At 43.2% G+C, this 18,970-nt stretch overlaps 1 protein-coding gene across 4 annotated transcripts in view; it reads left to right on the forward strand.

Moving 5' to 3' along the window:
* The first annotated feature begins 9,445 nt into the window (after positions 1 to 9,445).
* Positions 9,446 to 18,970, forward strand: part of LOC128324912 (interferon-induced protein 44-like) — a 43,766-nt gene continuing 34,241 nt past the window's right edge. For 2 of the 4 annotated variants that reach the window (XM_053250077.1, XM_053250079.1), the window contains exon 1: positions 9,464 to 9,575. The gene's annotated coding sequence lies outside the window, so the exon portion shown is untranslated. Of the gene's footprint in view, positions 9,576 to 18,970 lie in introns of all 4 variants that reach the window. The other 2 variants (XM_053250078.1, XM_053250080.1) reach the window with 2 other exon arrangements.

Here is an 18,970-nt window from a genome sequence, read left to right on the forward strand (position 1 = left end):
TTTGGGAATTCTGGGTAGAGGGAACACTGCTTGTAACCACCAATTGTATTACCAGATATCATCAAAGTGACTCATATTACTCCTCTATTCAAATTTTGGTCATCTCTCAGTGTTTTGGTATCCAATTGATAAGTCAAATATAGCTGTACATAAATATACTTATTCAATTGCTTCATTTTATGCAAATAAAATCTCTCAAGCTGCTTGAGATGGTGTTGCCTACCACTGGTTCTCTAGAGCTGTGCCTGATTTGGCTGCTTCTATCTAGCAGGGAAACTTTTGAAGGTGGCCTAGTTAATATCATTTACACATCACTGAGGGAGGGTAGGATGCCTCCTTGTTTGAAGGAGTTAGGGATAGGAGGCACTGCTTTGCAGTGGTTTCACTCCTATCTCTCAGGTAGATTGCAGATGGTGGAGTTTGCTGATGATTGCTCTTCGAAACAGGAGCTATTAGAATGGAGCCCTGAAGGATTTCATATGACACCAATGCTTGAAACCACGGGGTGAGGTCATCAGGGATTTTGTAGCAGGGTCTTATCAGTATGCTGATGACACCCAAATCTATTTCTCGTCATCATCATCATCATCATCATCATCATCATCATCATCATCAAATGGAATTCATTCCCTATATGCCTGCTTACAGGCAGTAATGGGCTTGGTGAGGGATAACAAATTGAAGCTGAATCCAAACAAGGTGGAGGTGCTCATTGTAGGAGATCGAGATTTGAGGGATGGGTTAGATCTTCCTGTGCTTGATGGAATTACTCTCCCCCAGAAGGAACAGGTATGCAGCTTGGGAGTGCTCTTGGATCTAGGCTCCACCTTGGTGTCTCAGGTGGAGGCTATGGCCAGGAACGTCTTCCATCAGATTCGGCTGATTCAACAGCTGCTTCCATTCCTTGAAAAGAAGGATATCAAAACTGATGCATCAGCTAGTAATCTCTGCACTTGGCTGTCACAATGCACTCTACATGGGGCTGCCTTTGTATGTAGTTTGTAAACTTCAGTTAGTCCAAAATGCAGCAGCCAAATTGGTCTCTGGGGTAACCAGAGGGAGGTATGGTGGTGGGAGTTGGGTAGGCCGTTACAGGGGGAAACGGTCCAGACATCTGAGGTCTGTTCCTTTTTCTGGCTCTTCTCCTAATCCTGCAGCCCCAGGGAGCTCTGGGAATACTCTGTCAGGGATTAGGATGCTGCTGCTGAATGCCAGGTCAGTCAATGCAAAATCATCTCTCATCCACGATTTGATTGTGGATGAGCATGCTGACCTGGTATGTGTGATGGAGACCTGGTTGGATGAGCTGGGCGGGGTTGGTCTCTCTCAGCTCTGTCCTCCAGGTTTCCAGATCATGCAACAGCCCTGCCTCGAGGGTCGGTGAGGGGGCGTTGCAGTCATCTATCGAGAGGTCCTCTCCATTTCCAGGTGCCCGGTCAGGCAATCTCAGAATTTTGAGTGTTTGTTCTTGAGGGTGGGCCTCCGAGACAGGCTGGGGATTCTGCTGGTGTACCGACCACCCCGCTGTACTTCAGTCTCCCTACCTGAGCTGGCGGGGGTGGTCTCGGAGGTGGCATTGGGTTCCCCCAAGCTTATTGTTCTGGGGGATTTTAATGTCCATGCTGAGGCCCCCCTAGTGGGTGCGGCTCAGGATTTCATGGCCTCCATGGCAACCATGGGCCTGTCTCAGCTGGTATCAGGCCCTACCCACGTGGCAGGACATACTCTGTATCTGGTTTTTGCCGACCGGGAAATAAATGATCTGGAGGTGGGGGAATTTGAGACCACTCCCTTGTCATGGACAGATCATCATCTGGTGGGGTTTAGTTTGACTGCTCCATCTGCCCTCTGCAGGGGTGGTGGGCCGATTAGGATGGTCCACCCCCAGAGGCTTATTGATACGCTTGGATTCCAGATGGCCCTTGGGGAGTTCCCAGTGTCCAGAGCTGGTGACCCTGTCGAGGCCCTGGTCGATCTCTGGAATGGAGAGATGGCCCGGGCTGTTGACACGGTTGCTCCTAAACGCCCTCTCTGGCTTGGTGGAGCCCGATCTGCTCCTTGGTTTTCCTCGGAGCTTAGGGTGATGAAGCAACTCGGGCTACGGCTGGAACAACGCTGGAGGAAGAGTCATGACGAATCTGACCGAACACGGGCTAGAGCCCATTTTAGGGACTACTCCGTGGCGGTGGGGGCGGTGAAGAAATGTTTTTTCTCCGCCTCCATTGTGTCTGTTCAGTGCAGACAGAGCTGTTTCGTGTGGTTAAAACATTGCTCCACACATCCCCCCAGGTAGTGGGGGAGGAATCATCTACAGCTCACTGTGATCAGTTTGCCTGTCACTTTGCAGATAAAGTCGCTTGCTTCCGTGCTGCCCTGGACTCCAGAGTTTTGGAAGTTCCAGCAGATGTGCCTTTGGTACCATCTGGTCCCATTGTGTTGGATTCTTTTCGGTTGGTGTGGCCTGAGGATGTGGACAAGATACTGTGCAGTGTGCGGGCAACATTGTGCGCTCTTGACCCTTGCCCTTCATGGCTAATAAAAGCTGCCAGGGAGGGGACAGGCAGGTGGTTGGAGGTGTTCATTAATGCTTCATTAAGGGAGGGCAGGATGTCATCGTGCCTCAAGGAGGCGGTGGTAAGACCACTATTTAAAAAGCCCTCCCTTGATTCCTCCAACCTGGACAACTATAGACCTGTGTCTAACCTCCCCTTTTTGGGCAAGGTGATAGAGCGTGTGGTGGCGTCCCAGCTGCAGAGGGTCTTGGATGATACGGATTATCTGGACCCTTTTCAATCTGGCTTCCGCTCCCAGTATGGGACTGAGACTGCCTTGGTTGCTCTAGTAGATGACCTACGCCGGGAACTAGACAGGGGGAGTGCGTCCCTGTTTCTGTTTTGTTGTGCACCACCCAGAGTCTTTGGATGGGGCAGTATAAAAACGTAATACATACATACATACTTCATATTACCCCTATCTTTGGCACCACCATTCCTACTGGGATAACAGCATGGCTATGTGGATTTTTTGTTTGTTTTGTCTTTATTGGACAAAAGCCCAGACTCTTAGTTTGTTGCACCCTATGTGTATTAGAAACAAAAATTATGTAAGAGCAGCAATCAAAGCATTAACCTTGTTTTTCTCAGCATTTCATAATTCTGAATACTTTACTTAGGCCTTTTTATTCTACTTGACTAATAGTGATTGTAACATCCTTCAAGATACTGATTCATCTTTTGGCACTAAACTAGTTAGTGCCTAATGTTTGTTTTTAATTAAATCCAGATGAAATTATGATGTATCTAAAAACACAAGCACAGATGCAGTTTATAAACCTGTGGGAATGAAATCTTGCTTAGTTATATAATTGGCCTGAAACCAATTTTTTGAAATTGGTTAACAGTTAGTCTTGTTTGTATAAGTTATCCCCAGAATTTTCTTTGATTTTACAAATGATAGGCAATTGTGATCAACACATTCATTTGGAGCCTGACATTCACTGCAGAGAGAACGGGCATAAGCTGACCACTACAGAATAAGGAATAAGATCGTAAAAGTGGGTGAAAGGAGTGAAAGCTGAAATGCAAACTAAAGACTGATTCCTTTGTATGTACTCTGACTTCAGATTGTGTTTTGGATTATGGATGATGTGTAACACTGTACTGAGAGGGCCATCTTGTGGCCATTGAACGTAATATGAAACTAAACTAAACTAAAGTGTGCTGTCAAGTCGATTTTGACTCCTCGCACCCACAGAGCCCTGTGGTTTTCTTTGGTAGAATACAGGAGGGGTTTACCATTGCTGCCTCCTCCTCCCACGCAGTATGAGATGATGCCTTTCAGCATCTTCCTATATCGCTGCTGCCCAATATAGATGTTTCCCATAGTCTGGGAAACATTCCCATAGTCTGGGACACATACCAGTGGGGATTCGAACCAGCAACCTTCTGCTTGTTAGTCAAGTATTTCCCTGCTGCACCACTTAAGGTGGTAATAGGTAAAGTGTGCTGTCAAGTCAATTTTGACTCCTGGAGCCCACAGCGCCCTGTGGTTTTTTTTGGTAGAATACAGGTGGGTTTACCATTGCCTCCTCCTGCACAGTATGAGATGATGCCTTTCAGCATCTTCCTATATCACTGCTGCCTGATATCACCAGTGGGGATTTGAACCGGCAACCTTCTGCTTGTTAATCAAGCATTTCCCCACTGTGCCACTTAAGGTGATAATATGAAACTAATTGGCAGCAAATGCCTGGGCTACTGCGGGGGTAGCGAGAAGGCATGAAGCCCTAGTGAGCATATGTAATCTACAAACCTACAAAAGCTCTCTGGATTGTGGCTGCATATTTTCAATATCAGTGTAGATTTCCTTGTCTTAACTATTTCAGTTGTTTCTCTTTATAAAAAAGAGGAAAAACTGGGTGGAAGTGATTGTGTGGAAGCAAGGTTGGAGGTAGCTTCCACAGCTTCACTTCTGCCCAGGATTTCCACTTACCTTGGTTCCACACAACCAAAAAGTGAGAACACACACAGCTCCCAAACCTGGGTGGAACACTGTTTTTGATTGTGTGAATGACCTCAATGTATGGCCTACTTCAAAGTGGTTGTTATGAAGGTGTACACAAAAAACACAGAAAAAGTGATACTAAATTATCAATAGTAGTAGTAAAGAAGAAATTGGCATTACTATTGTTTTCGGAAATATCTATGCCATCTCAAACTTAAATTGAATAACTTTTATTTTGATGGTTATTAAAGTCAATAAAATCTACAATTTTGTACTATTGTACAATATTGTCTCGATGTTGTTTAGGCAATGATTACCACCTGGCTCCAGGTTTTGGATAGTTTCCTTGTCATCATTCCTAGCTTGACCTCCTGGTATGACCTCCTACGAGCTTTGATTCCTCACATATCCTCCTGACTTCCCTCAGTTATGACTCCCAGCTCCTGATAGTTACTACTGTTCAGCTCTCAAATTTATTCCCAATTTAGAGAAAGGAAAATAAAAATAATGACATGCCCATAGTGCATGCTCATTTTCAACACAGCAAGCACAGCACCAGTTTTGAGAATACAGAACTCAGAAAAGGCATCCCTCTCCTCCACAAGGATGCAACTCTGTCCAGTAAGATCATAATCAAGGATCATTGTGAAAGGAAGAATAAGTCTGTGGCTGAGCAGAGAATGAACCAAGTGTTTTAGAGTCAAATGTGTCTCACTATCCATTATACTATGCTGATTCCTATGTCTGTGCTTAGTTTGATTTCTAAATTCCATATTTTTAAACAAGATATTTGTCTGTATAGATATGTTCTATAGAAATTATGTATGTGTGGATATGTTTAAAAATAACATATATATAAACATATAAACATATCTATACAGAACCCATATTTTAAAATAAGAATTGATAAAATAGGAGAGAATACACTCAAAGCGATGAGTACCATTCAGCCAAGGAAGTCCAAACAGAATACAATATACACAACTGCACAACTTACTTTAAAAAAATGGGAGCTTTCCCCCAGTTACCTCCAAAAGCATATAAATTTGGCAGATACACAATAAATGAAATGTGTGATCCTGAGCACTCCTTGTTGTCGTCAGAACAATTCTTGAGAGAAGATTATTTTCAGAGGAGAAAGGGAGAAGGTAGGAAGTAATTGGTCCATCTTCCATGTCTTTCCTATGGAAAATGCAAGTTCCGGTTTGGTGGGTTTTTTTTTTAAACTTCACAGAACTTTTTACCTTCACAGAACAGAAAGAATGACTGACAAGCCCACAATGTTCAAAGTACACTTGATCAATGGTGTCACTACTTTATACAAGTATACTTGCTCATTTACTGCAAAGAACAGGTGTCTTGACCCTTCTCTATAGAACCTTTGTAATAAGCCTAATAACTCTCAGAAAAAGATATGTGATTATCTGAACCACTGTCTAGAGACTAGTAATTCCTGAATGTTCTGATATATGTTTCAAGGAACAAGAACATGCTATTTCTTGGTAGAAGCATTGTACCTTGACTCACCTATAGTACTTTTTTATATTTCAAAAATAATGAATAAATCTGGGAACAGTACAAGGAGGAAAAAACAGAGATGGCAAATGTGTCTAGTTCCAAACAAAGACATCTAAACAAGAACAGGAGAAATGAAGATTTGGGAGATGCATGATGTTCTGTGCCTGAGAAAAATTATGAACTGTCAACATGATCTTTATTGTATCAAGGCCTTCCAAATGTTTAAATGCTTTCTTCTAAATGTAACATGGGAGTTTCTCTCTCCCTCCCTCTCTCTCCAATTGATTTTCTCAGAATTAATGTTTTGTATCTGAATGTTTTATATCATCTAATCAAAGTCTGTGCTGTTCGAGGTTAAATAAGGTATTCAAATATTATTGTGATGTAGTTCCAATTGGTTTGTTTAAATAGTTGCACGTTATCCACGATTTCTGGTTACATCAGGAGTAGTACTGCCATTGTGATTCCCTTTACTAGAAGTGACCACATTGAAAGATAAAAACGCTCTATAAGTCACCTTGAATATTTTATAATATAAATATGGCTCAGTATAGAGGGATAATATAATAGTTCAGTTCAGTTCAGTGATAACATAATGCTGACCTACTGTATCTTACAGAATTATATTTTGAACCCTGACCATTGCTATATAAACCATTAAGTATTATTAAGTGTTACAACTTTTCCAGCTTGAAGGTGCTTGACCACTCTTACTGCAAAGACTTCAGTCAGCAGAGATGTAGCTGTCTTATCAACCGGATAAATAGTTCATGTTATCCAGCGGAGCATTGTGCTTAATTGTAGATTTGAATCCAGGTCTTTCAAATCCAAATTCATTAAAATAGTTAAAATTGGAAATGTGGCCATAAAACTATACTTTGATATACTAAAGTTTCTGACAGTCAACCTGATGCCAGTGTTTTGCTGGTAAAAAGTGTTTGCAGGAACAAAAATATCCCTGCAGATATAAATAAAGGTAAGAACAGAAGAACTTCCCTATATTGCTGCTGTTATTGTTTATTTATATCAAGCCGGTCCAAGTATGTAGCCAAATGCAAAATAAGTGCATGTGTGTGCAAAACAAGCGCACACAAACCCTCCCCCCACAACCCTCTTAGTGCAATTATCAGAGTACACTGGCTCTCCCTTTCCGTTTGTAACTGAAAACAGCTTACTAACTGAGAGGGAGCCTCACTGAACTGAAGGGAGCTTACTTTTGAAAAAGCATGCAGAGAATTGAACTGTCAGCCTGAGGTGATCAACAGCGCAGCAGCCAGACATGGCTTGCTTGTATAAGAGCGGACTGTGACTAAGAGGTGATTCTCACGATCGCCAAAAAGTGGGCTAAGGGAGTCTAGCCTGCTTTCTGGTGAGCATGAGAACCACCAGGCTCGCAGGCAAGCTTGGTGTCCCCAAAGTGGGTAACCCGCTTATGGAGCTCTCCCCTTAGATGAGGTTAGCGGAGCGAGCGCTCTGCTAACCCCATCTATTTGATTGTGTATTGCCGCGGTGCAGCTCCGCAGCAACACACGAAGAGACCCCCGCCAGGAGGCTGAAACAAGCCTCCCAGTCCTGGGGCCGTATCGCCCCAGATCCCCACAGCCCTCACCGGCTCCATGACAGAGCCAGCAGACATGTGGGCAGCCGATCAGGCAGATATGTGGGCGGCCGATCCTGCTCTGCCAAACCAGCATCCCACCATGGCCAATGGGGTGCCACCACTTCCCTGGCCATGGAAAACACCCTCTAGCTCTGGATACTGGTCAGCGGGCACGAGAGTAGGCATCTGGCAACCACCTCCAAGTCCAGCCAGAGTTGATGGAGGAGGACCTGGGCGGGGCTGGGGTGGTGGCAACGGGGAGTGGAATCTGACAGGGTGCTGAAAATGCTCTAGTCCATCAGAAAACAACACCCATCAGTAAAGCTCACACTGGGAGAGATAAATGGGGGTGGAGGGGGGAGGAATAATGGTATCTGACAGGGTGCTGAAAACTGATGCTCTAGCCTATCAGACAACAGCTCCCAGCAGAAAAGCTCGCCCTGGGAGTAAAAAATGTGGGGCTAGTGGAATCTGTTGGGGCCCAGCCCAGGACTGGAACTTGGGTCACTGAAAACTGTTGGAGCCCAGTGCAGGACTGGAACTCAGAACCTGAGTGTTCATACAGTACTCCCTTTGGTGTTACCAAGCATAACGACAGCCCCTCATCTGCCCATAAAGGAACTTGATGGATGCAGCTCTGCATTAGCAAAGTTGCACAGTTTGTAAAACTTGCCCATGATCCTGGAGGACTAAACTTTTTCAGACATTCTCCATTAGCCTATGTCAAGAAAGTGAATCGTGATTTTTAAATGTTTCCAGCATAAATAACCAAATCTCTAATAGCTAAATCTGTTTCAAAGAGATTCTGCTGGGTTCACAGGCAATCACTTGCCGCAAACTCGTGGACTATACAAGTATCTTCACTAACTGTGAAGTTCTGAAGACACGGGCTTTGCTTCTGGGACATGGCAGGGGAGAGGGGGCCCTGTTCACCCTTCTCCCTGGAGGCCTCTTGGAGTGAGGGAGAGAATGGAGAAAATAGGGAGGGCTGGAGGTCGGGACCCTCAGAAGCTGCCCCCCATCTTTGAACCCATCTTCTTTGAACCCATCTGCTCATTCATGGCTGCACCCCTGAACAAAGGAATCCTTCAAAAATGTTTTGCCAGAGACAAACAGGATGCTGTTCTTCTGGAGACAACAGAGACAATAATACGATTTTTTAAAAAAAGAAAGAAAAAAGAAAAAGGAAAGAAAGAAAAGGGGGAAAGGGGGGGAGGGAAAAAAGGAATTGCATTGTTTGTAATTAATTTCTAAAATGAAACAACAATGTAACATCATACTTGAGAGACTCCAATGTTGACATGAGAAGTTAAAATGCCTGGTTATATTCCTACAGCTAGAAACTCAATAAAACCAAGGAGCAACTCAAAATTGTGCCATGCAAGATAAACTGTAAGAACTTCTGACAAATTTCTATAAAGTCACTGGGAACGAATCGAGAAACTGAGCAAGCTCTCCTCTTGCCAGCAATCAAAATATTGCCATGCAAGATAAAGCATAAGAGCTTCTGATATATTTATCATCAGGTAAGGACACTGGCTACAACTGAAGAGACTGAGCATGCTCTCTTCTTGCCAGCTCTGTCTCCAGGCATTTCACAGCATTTTACATTTGCCTTTTGAATTTGAGACATTATTCCATTTTTATGTTTCAGAATTATTTTGATGCAAAATAACACATACAACATCGGATGCTTTCCTGCAGAATGTGGCTCTCCTTTATTCAATATTTTAATAAGGCATGAAAATCCTATAGGATTTGTGGGCACAAAATAGAAAGGAGCTTCCTTTAACCATACTGAGCATGCGCCAGTGCTTTGGAGCATGCTCAGATGCACAGGAAAGGAGGGCGTGACAAAGAAAAACGGGAGGATCTGTTACACCGGCAGAGTAAGAAACGCGCGAAAGCAATTTATATAGCAGAGCACACAACTGCACGGAAAAAAGCAATCTCGGTAAGATAACGTGACATAATGAATGCCGTTTCTTGTCGCATACAATTATTAACATTGAATGGGAACTTATTAGAATGGCTTGTGTGTCTCCTAGGAATCCAGCTCCTTTGAGGGCGTGGGGTGGTGATGCAGGATTTCAGCTGCGTGGCTGTTCTTTGTGTGCGACTGGGAGTCGTAGTTTCATTTTCACTCTTGCAGTTTAACTCCATCGAGGAAAATGTGGGCTTTCATGGGTTGCTTTGCACAATATGTACACACGCTGCAGAGATCTCTGTGCTTGATTAACTGATCTCAGCTGTTAGGAGCTGAATGCACAGGAACCCCCAACTTTCAGATGTCAGATAGCACATACAAACAAGGTGTTGCTCTCGGGAACTATATGCATTCGGAGTTAAAATATCCGGCTTACAGGCGAACATTTGGAACACAACTCATTTGTAAGTTGTGGGCTTCCTGTATTTAGCTTTCTTGTGACTGGGAATCAAGCGAATAAGGCACCGTTTGTATAAAGGTAGTGAGCCCATGTCTCTGCCTACTCTCAACTTTTCCTTTGCAAAAAAGGCTGTAAGGGTGAACTTGGTTTCTAGTGGTTATTAAGGCTACTTTGCTGCTATTAGTAATTTTCCCTAAAGGGTATTCTGTGGTATAAGAAAGGTCCTGTGTTGTGTGAGGATCAGCCATCATTGTTAAATAAGGAGACTGATTTGCCAGGTGTACACACAGTAGGGGCCACCTAATGGTGCAGTGGGGAAATGACTTGCCTAGCAAGCAAGAGGTTGCGGGTTTGAATCTGGAAATCATCTATATCGGGCAGCAGTGATATAGATGTTGAAAGGCATCATCTCGTACTGTGCAGGAGATGGCAATGGTAAGCCCCTCCTGTAGTCTACCAAAGACAACCAGAGGGCTCAGTGGTTGCCATGAGTTGACATCAACTCGACAGCACACCTTTACCTTTACACACAGTGGGAAGATACAAATGAGACATATGCATGGTTTTGGCCTACAAAAGGTATTGCTGCAATCAGTGTTCTCTCTCTTTTTCATCTCTGTGTGGAATGAGTTTTGTTCTGGGCGGCAGTATCAAGGCAGTGTGCATGCACATGTATTCTGAGTGGGGCCTTCACGCCTTAGAGGGAGCGCTGGCTGCATTATGTCTTTCAGATGCCATAGGATTAATTGGTTCTTGTCTTGTATCCAGCAGTCCATTATGTTTTGTTGATTAGAAGTTTGCCCCCATGGGGAGCCTGTAGTAGAGAGTGTGGTGGGTGTTGGCAGATGTGATGAAATGGTGCAGGACCACTTCTATGCAAATTGGCTTAGAACCATGAAGAACTGTCAAGTCACTTTTTTTGCAGAATGTGTATGTATGTTCTAGAATTGCAATGTTGTCTTCTCCTCCTAAAATGATGTTATTAAATTCAGCATTAATTACAGCATTATCCTGTCTATCCTAATTACAGCATTATCCTATCTTACATGTTTAAATTTTTATTGATTTTAACAATATCTTAACATTCACATCACATTAAACAAATATTGACTTCCCGCTCACATCTCCTCGTGAATCACCAACTATAGAATTAACCCTTGCTATAATAGTAATTCAAAACATATATCTTAAACCTTACAAACTCGATTTTGATCTACCCAACCTGCTATTATTACTAAATTTCAAACCCTGTTGTAAAATCAATATTAGGGAAATAGTTCTTTAAGTATAATTAAAATGGTTTCCAATCTTCTTTAAAACATTCCAAATTTTGATCTCTTATCATTACTGTGAGTTTTGCCATCTCTGCATATTCCAAAATTTTTATCAGCCAATCTTCTTTTAAAGGCAGTTCATTACTCTTCAATTTCTGTGCATATATTATTCTGGTTGCCGTAGTAGCGTACATTAAAAATGTTAAATTGGTTGCAGAAAACACTCCTTGTGTTATTCCCAGCAGGAAGGATTCTGGCTTAGGAAATGTCATTTTAAATATTTTCTTTAACTCATTATATATCATGTCCCAAAAGGCCTTAGCCTTCCTACAAGACCACCACACATGAAAAAAGGTTCCTTCAGAGTGTCCACATTTCCAGCATTTGTTTGAAACATTTTTATACATTAATGCCAATTTTTTAGGCGTCAAATACCACCTATACATCATTTTTATAATAATTTTCTTTTAAAAGATAACATGCAGTGAACTTTAAATCAGTTTTCCATAATTTTTCCCAGGCTGCCATTTCTATATTATAGCCCACATCTTGAGCCCATTTTACCATAGTCGTTTTAACCACTTCATCTCTTGTCTCCTCCATAAGCAAGAGCTTATACATTTTAGAAACTAATTTTTCATCATTTTCACACAGCTCCTTCTCAAATCTCAACGTCTGATCCTCAAATCCAGCGTTAAGATCTATCTTATAAACTTCATTTAACTGATGGTACTGAAATCAATTACTGACCCAATTTTGTACTTCAGTTAAACTTTTTAACTTACAGTCCTTTTCTTGAAAACATAACAAATCCCTATAAGTACCCCATTGCGATTGCATATTTACCTCTTTACGTTCTAAAGCTTCAATCGGGGATAACCATAGCGGAGTTTTAGGTTCCAACCTTTTTTATATTTTACCCAAACTCTCATTAAACTCCTTCTTATATAGTGGTTAAGAAAATCTTTATGTACTTTACTTTTGTCATACCACAAATAGGAGTGCCATCCAAACCTTCTGTCAAATCCCTCCAGATCAAGTATTCTAGAATTTCTTAATGCTATCCATTCTTTTAACCACGTCAAACAAACAGCATCAAAATACAACCTTAAGTCTGGTAGGGTAAGACCACATCTTTCTTTTGCATCTGTTAAGTTTTTAAAATTAATTCTTGGTCTTTTCCCTTGCCAAACAAACTTAGTTATGTGCTTCTGCCATTGCTTAAAACAAGTTAAAGTATTAATTATAGGAATAGTCTGGAAAAGAAACAACATTTTGGGTAAGACATTCATTTTCACCACTGAAATTCTGCCCATTAAAGATAAGTTCATATTAGACCATCTATGTAAATCGCATTATCCTATCTTACAGCATTATCTTATCCTGAACTATGCCCATTGGACAGGTTAGGATTGCTCCTAAATGTACATAATGCTGCTACAGCAATATATGTGTGCAAAGAAAGCTAACACTAGCATAACCCTTACACCAGCACAAGTCTCCAGTGCAAGGGAGACAGTTTGTTGAATTTTAGTGTATGGTAGGAGAGGTGTGGAAGTTAACAGGAATCCTCAGAGTTGTTTCTGTTGCTGATGGGAGCCGAATGTTACATCAACAAAAGCAGATCAAATTTGTTAGAACACCTCCACTGAAGTTGGTGGATAGCCCAAAATGACAGCTTCCTAACTATCAGGAACAACAGTTGATTGGATTCTAACGAACACTGCAGACACCAGAGCACACCCACAATGGTACACAAGACCCAGCCAGGAACAGAGATTATATATATCGGAACACACAGCAGCAGGAGCCCACATCACTCTGTTTCCTCTAGAGGAACACTTTAGTGCTGAACACTATCTCCATCTACTTACTCCCAGAGGTGCAGCTAGGTAATTTTGGTTCCTGGACCTAACTGCCTTACAGTTCCTCCTTGCAAGATAAACATCATCTCTCTGTGTGTGTATACACATGAAATCTGGCCAGTATTCCCTTGTTAAAGGATTCCCAGCTGGGGATTCTGGGAGTTGTAGTCAACAACATGTGGGAATCCCTGTTAGAGGGAACAGTGGATCAGGCTAATTTCTCTTTTGAATACCCACCTGGATATGCATGTTTAGACATTATGAATGCACCCTCAGAATAAACAAAGCAAGGTCTCGGAGGAGGAACAGGGTTGTATTATTTGGGCATTTGCTTCCTGCTTTTCCACTAGCCACATATTCTCTAGAGGCTGAGCACCTTACAAGAAATCATTAAATAAGCACATAACAGAAAAAAATCAGTGATGTATCTAACCTTTGTAGCTGGGGATAAGCAAGACCTTTTTATTCCCTCCAGTCTGTAGCCCCCGTTACACTGCTATTTGGACTTCATTGTGGCCTTGAAACCTGTATCATATCATACCATTATATCATTGTATGATACCATTATTCAGTAATCCTTCCCAGTACCTTCAGTTTGAGATGAGAGTTAAGATGCTTTACATTTTCACTCTTGTTCTAAAAAGAATAGAAACTGCAAGTTAAGGTGTCTATCTTAATTTTAGCTCCATATAAGCTGTAAACATAGGAACATAGGAAGCTGCCATATACTGAGTCAGACCATTGGTCTATCTAGTTCAGTATTGTCTTCACAGACTGGTGGTGGCTTCTCCAAGGTTGCAGGCAGGAATCTCTTTCAGGGAATTGGAAAGTTCCCCTTCTTGTAATTAGGTTAGTAAACCTGTATGTCATTTATGCAATGCTCCTGCATAGGAACAGAGAGGGAAGACGTGACCAAGAGGTTCATGTGGATAAGACTGTATGGTTATGTGCAGAAAGACAAGTGTATTTCTTCCAAAACAGCAATGGGACAAATTGTGGAAATGGACGTTGGACATAACCGCCCCCCGCCCATTACCTGATGTGCCTTGAAATCCCACCCCCCCCCCGAGTTACAGTACTGCCTGCATATACTCTATAACCCTGCTAGTTACCAAATCCTTGTGTGTAAATCTTTGAATATATGATGTACAAACAACCACCTTGTATATAATTGTGCTTTGATACTGTATGCTTTGGTAGTTTGTTGGTTCAATTAAAAAAAAAAATCTTGTCCTATCTTGGAGAAGCCAGGGTGGGGACTTGAAACCTTCTGCTCTTCCCAGAGCAGCTCCATCCTCTAAGGGGAATAACTTAGAGTGCTCACACTTTTAGTCTCCCATTCATATACAACCAGGTGGACCCTGTTTAGATAAGGGGACAAGTCATGCTTGCTACTCTAAGACCAGCTCTTCTCTCCTTTGTACAGTCGGGTTCTATGATGATGGCTTTAGAAACCAGGCTCCATGCACCCACACTTTGCCTTGATCAGAGATCATCAGGCAGAAATTCATAAGGAATATCTCTAGGAAGTGATTGGGGGAGCTACACCTGTTAAATGCCTGCCTGGATGCATCCCTCCCCAGCCCAGTGTCCAACTGAAAGACCAAGGCAAAGCATGGGTGCATACTCTGCTTTATGACAGGGGTGTGCAATTCGGATTTTTGGTGTTTCAAATCGGATCAGAATCAAAACACCCCTGATTTCTTTTCGGGTCCAAATCTGACCCATCTGAATCACCCCAGATTCGATTTGGATCCAAATTAATCTGAATCGATTCAGATAAAAAACTGGGTCCCGGGCCAAAAGAGTGGGGTGAGATGGTAGTGCCTAATAAGTGGAGGCTGCCACCCCAATTGCAGAGGGATAGGGCAGAAGGCTGATTTTTGGTGAATTGTTGAAGTGTACGCATCTTTAAGGTTTTTCATCATAAGGTATAATAGAGGGTGTATCCCTTCACATGGCTGGGGGAGGGGTGGCCTAATTGGTGTGGGGTTGGTGGTAGTGCAATGTAGGGGCAAGGAAGCTACCAGAATTTTTTCAAAGGACTTGGGCAGAGGGCTGACTTTTGGTGAATTATTGAAGTTGACGAGTCTAAGCTTTTTCCTCATAAGGTATAATGGAGGTTTCAGCAGCCCCATAAGTGCACTTGGGGTGTGCTGGGGTGGCCCAGAGCGAGTGGTGGTATAGTACACATAGGGTTCCAACCTCCCCCCCCGGTTTCTAACCCATGGGGTAGAGGGGTCTGTTGTTTCTGAGGTGTTCTGAGTGTGGATTCTATGATAGCAAATGAGATTTTCAATGAGACATCATGAATCCACTCTCATTTGCTGTCATAGAATCCACACTCAGAACACCTCAGAAACAACAGATTCAGAACCCTGGTGTCTTTTTTACCATCTTGTGTTAAAATTTTTTTTGCTGGAAACCGCCTTGGGATTGCTTTAATGAAAGGCGGTATATAAATTTAACAATAAAATAAATAAACAAACAAACAAACAAACAATATATCTATTATATATTTTGAAGAAATTGTTGCTGCTAACTAAAGTCATACTTCTCAATGACCTATGGATTTTCTCAATGACACTTTTTAGAAAACAAAAACAAAAAAAACCACTGGAATATTCTTGGTGAAAGTAAATTATACATGTACTAGTGGTTTTCTAGCCCGTTGGTTAACGGGCGCTAGTGGAGATCTGCGCTCCACACGTTCGCCGCCATTCCCTCTCCCGCCACCCCCCAGTGCCCGGGGCTCCGGCCGGGCCCGCCATTCACCGCCGCCCGCGGCTCCGGCCGGGCCCGCCACCCACCGCGGCTCCGGCCTGGCCCACCGCTGCCCGGGCCCACCGCCGCATTGTTTTGTTTTCCGCCTCGTCCGGCGGCCATCCTGGGCGGCCAGAAGCGGCCGCCCCGAAGAAGCCGGGTAAGCGGCGGCACGGCCAGGCCTCGGCCATGGCTCTGCCGCCTCCTCGGCCAGTGTCCCCCGCCGCCACTTACCCGGCTTCTTCGGGGCGGCCGCTTCTGGCCGCCCAAGATGGCCGCCGGGTCCTGGCGGTCCTGCCTCCCTGGCTCCTTCTGGCCATGCGCTTCGCGCATGCCCAGAAGAGGCCAGGGAGGCACGGACACACGCTTGGTGTCCGTCCACGGATGGACACCAAGCCTTTTATTAGATGGGATTATAAATTATACACAAGCTGGTAAAGTATGGATTTATATCAAAAATTCCTGGCTTACATCACATTAGGTCTTTATGAGAAAAGTATGCTAAATGGTTTGCCCTTTAAATCTCTCTCCTTTTAAATTTTTTTAAATTTAATTTAATTTTATTTTAAATTTTAAATCTCTGATGCTGTTCTTGCCTGTATGCTGCCCTGAGTCTGTGGATTGGGTGGTATATTAAATCTCATACTAAATAAATGGTAATATTTTTTTTAAAAAAAACTCATTCCACCTTTTCGATTGCTGGTGTGCCCACCTTTGTGCTCGTCAGAGAGCTGAACCAAGTCCAGACTTCAGTGCTGCCCTCGAGATGAGTTGCTGCCCCCTTCACTCGCTTCAAGCTTCAGCACCTCTCTCCTTTCCGGAAGTGCTGGTCTTGTGGTAGCAAGTATGACTTGTCCCTTTAGCTAAGCAGGGTCCACCTTGGTTGCATATGAATAAGAACAGCCCTGCTGGATCAGGCCCAAGGCCCTTCTAGTCCAGCATCCTGTTTCACACAGTGGCCCACCAGATGCCGCTGGAAGCCTACAGGCAGGAGTTGAGGGCATACCCTCTCTCCTGCTGTTACTCCCCTGCAACTGGTACTCAGAAGCATCCTGCCCCTGAGGCTGGAGGTGGCCTATAGACCTCTGACTAGTAGCCAATGATAGACCTCTCCTCCATGAAGTTATCCAAACCCTCTTAAAGCCATCCAGGTTGTTGGCTGTCACCACATCTCGTGGCAGAGAATTCCACAAGTTGATTATGCGTTGTATGAAAATGTACCTCCGTTTGTTGGTCCTAAATTTCCTGGTAATCAATTTCTAGTGTTACATGAGAGGGAGAAGAATTTCTCTCTATCCACTTTCTCCACACCATGCACGATTTTATAGACCTCTGTCATGTCTCCCCACAGTCGTCTTTTTTCCTAAACTAAAAAGACCCAGGTGTTGTAGCCTTGCCTTATAAGAAAGTTACTCTAGGCACCTGATCATCTTGGTTGTCCTCTTCTGCACCTTTCCCAGTTCTATAATGTCCTTTTTTAGATGTGGTGACTAGAATTGTACTCAGTACTCCAGGTGTGGCCGCACCATAGTTTTGTAGAAGGGCATTATAATATTCACAGTTTGATTTTCAATCCCCTTCCTAATGATCCCTAGCATGGAATTGGCCTTTTTTAAGATTGTGTGTTCTCTGGGAGCCATTTTATTTATTTATGTATATCTATGTAAACCACTTTAGGAACTTTGGTTGGAAAGCAGTCTATAATAAATACTTGTTGTATCTGTATTCATTGCGTGAGGACCTGCTCAGCTCTGTTGCTGGTGGGTGGTGGGCAACTGCTACTGCTGTGTTGCCAGCTCCTGAGCCTTCCAATATGGCCAGTAACTCGGTGCTGCTTCTGCTCTTAATAGTATGAAAAAAGAGACCCATGGCTCAGCCAAACAAACAACCAGTCGGAAGCCCTGTATGCAGTGCAACATGGGAGAGAGCTGAAGTACAGGAGGGCATGGCAAGGAAGCAGGGTGGATTTGATTTAAATCAAACTGATTTTAATCACTAGCAGGGTGGATAAAAATAAAAAAAATCCGATTTAAATTTAAAAAATCCAATTTCAATAAAAAACATTGGATTTTTTTTATTTAAATCGGATTTTTTTTATTTAAATCGGATTTTTTTTAATTTTTATCCACCCTGCTAGTGATTTAAATCATGATTTAAATCAGTTTGATTTAAATCAAATCCACCCTGCAAGGAAGTATGCTAACAGCAGTTGCGGGTAGGGATGTGCAGAACTGTGATTTGAAGAGCGATTCACAGCACATCCCCAGTACTTAAAAGGGAGGAGAACAGGTCAATACCTGCTCCTCCACGGCTTGCCGTCGCTTCCTGTTTGGGTGGTGTGCCCCCTAGGTGTCATAGCACGCCGGCAGTGCTCTCCCCATCTGCCCTCACCCGATGCCAGCATGCACATGGCCTCCGCACATGTGCGGCAACCATTTGCGTGGTCATCATGGTTGCCGACAAAGCATATGGCTACCGTGCATGTCACCTGGGGAACACACTACCAGAACAGGAAGTGGCAGTGAGCAGAGGAGGAGCAGGTATGGACCTGTTCTCCCCCCTTTTAAAGGCTTCCTGACTCCATCAGTGGACTCTGACTTGATCAATAGAGCACTGCCCATCATCTCAGCCACTCTTTATGTGGCACTACTTTGGAAAGAGGAACAGGTAAGTTTGGAGTTCAAAATCTGGGAAGAAATTTGTTTCCAGTGTACAATTTTAGAATTATTATTATTATTATTATTATTATTATTACATTTATATCCCGCTCTTCCTCCAAGGAGCCCAGAGCGGTGTACTACATACTTGAATTTCTCTTTCACAACAACCCTGTGAAGTAGGTTAGGCTGAGAGACAAGTGACTGGCCCAGAGTCACCCAGCTAGTTTCATGGCTGAATGGGGATTTGAACTCGGGTCTCCCCGGTCCTAGTCCAGCATTCTAACCACTACACTATAGAAGTGATCTCAAAGGATGTGTTGGGGTTTGGGGATGAAACCCCTTTTTCTTTTTATCCATTGGTCATTTGGCTTAGGCTTGCCTCCTCAGCATAGTCACTAAT

The sequence above is a fragment of the Hemicordylus capensis genome, chromosome 4 (assembly GCF_027244095.1).
Source record: "Hemicordylus capensis ecotype Gifberg chromosome 4, rHemCap1.1.pri, whole genome shotgun sequence".
NCBI lineage: Eukaryota > Metazoa > Chordata > Lepidosauria > Squamata > Cordylidae > Hemicordylus > Hemicordylus capensis.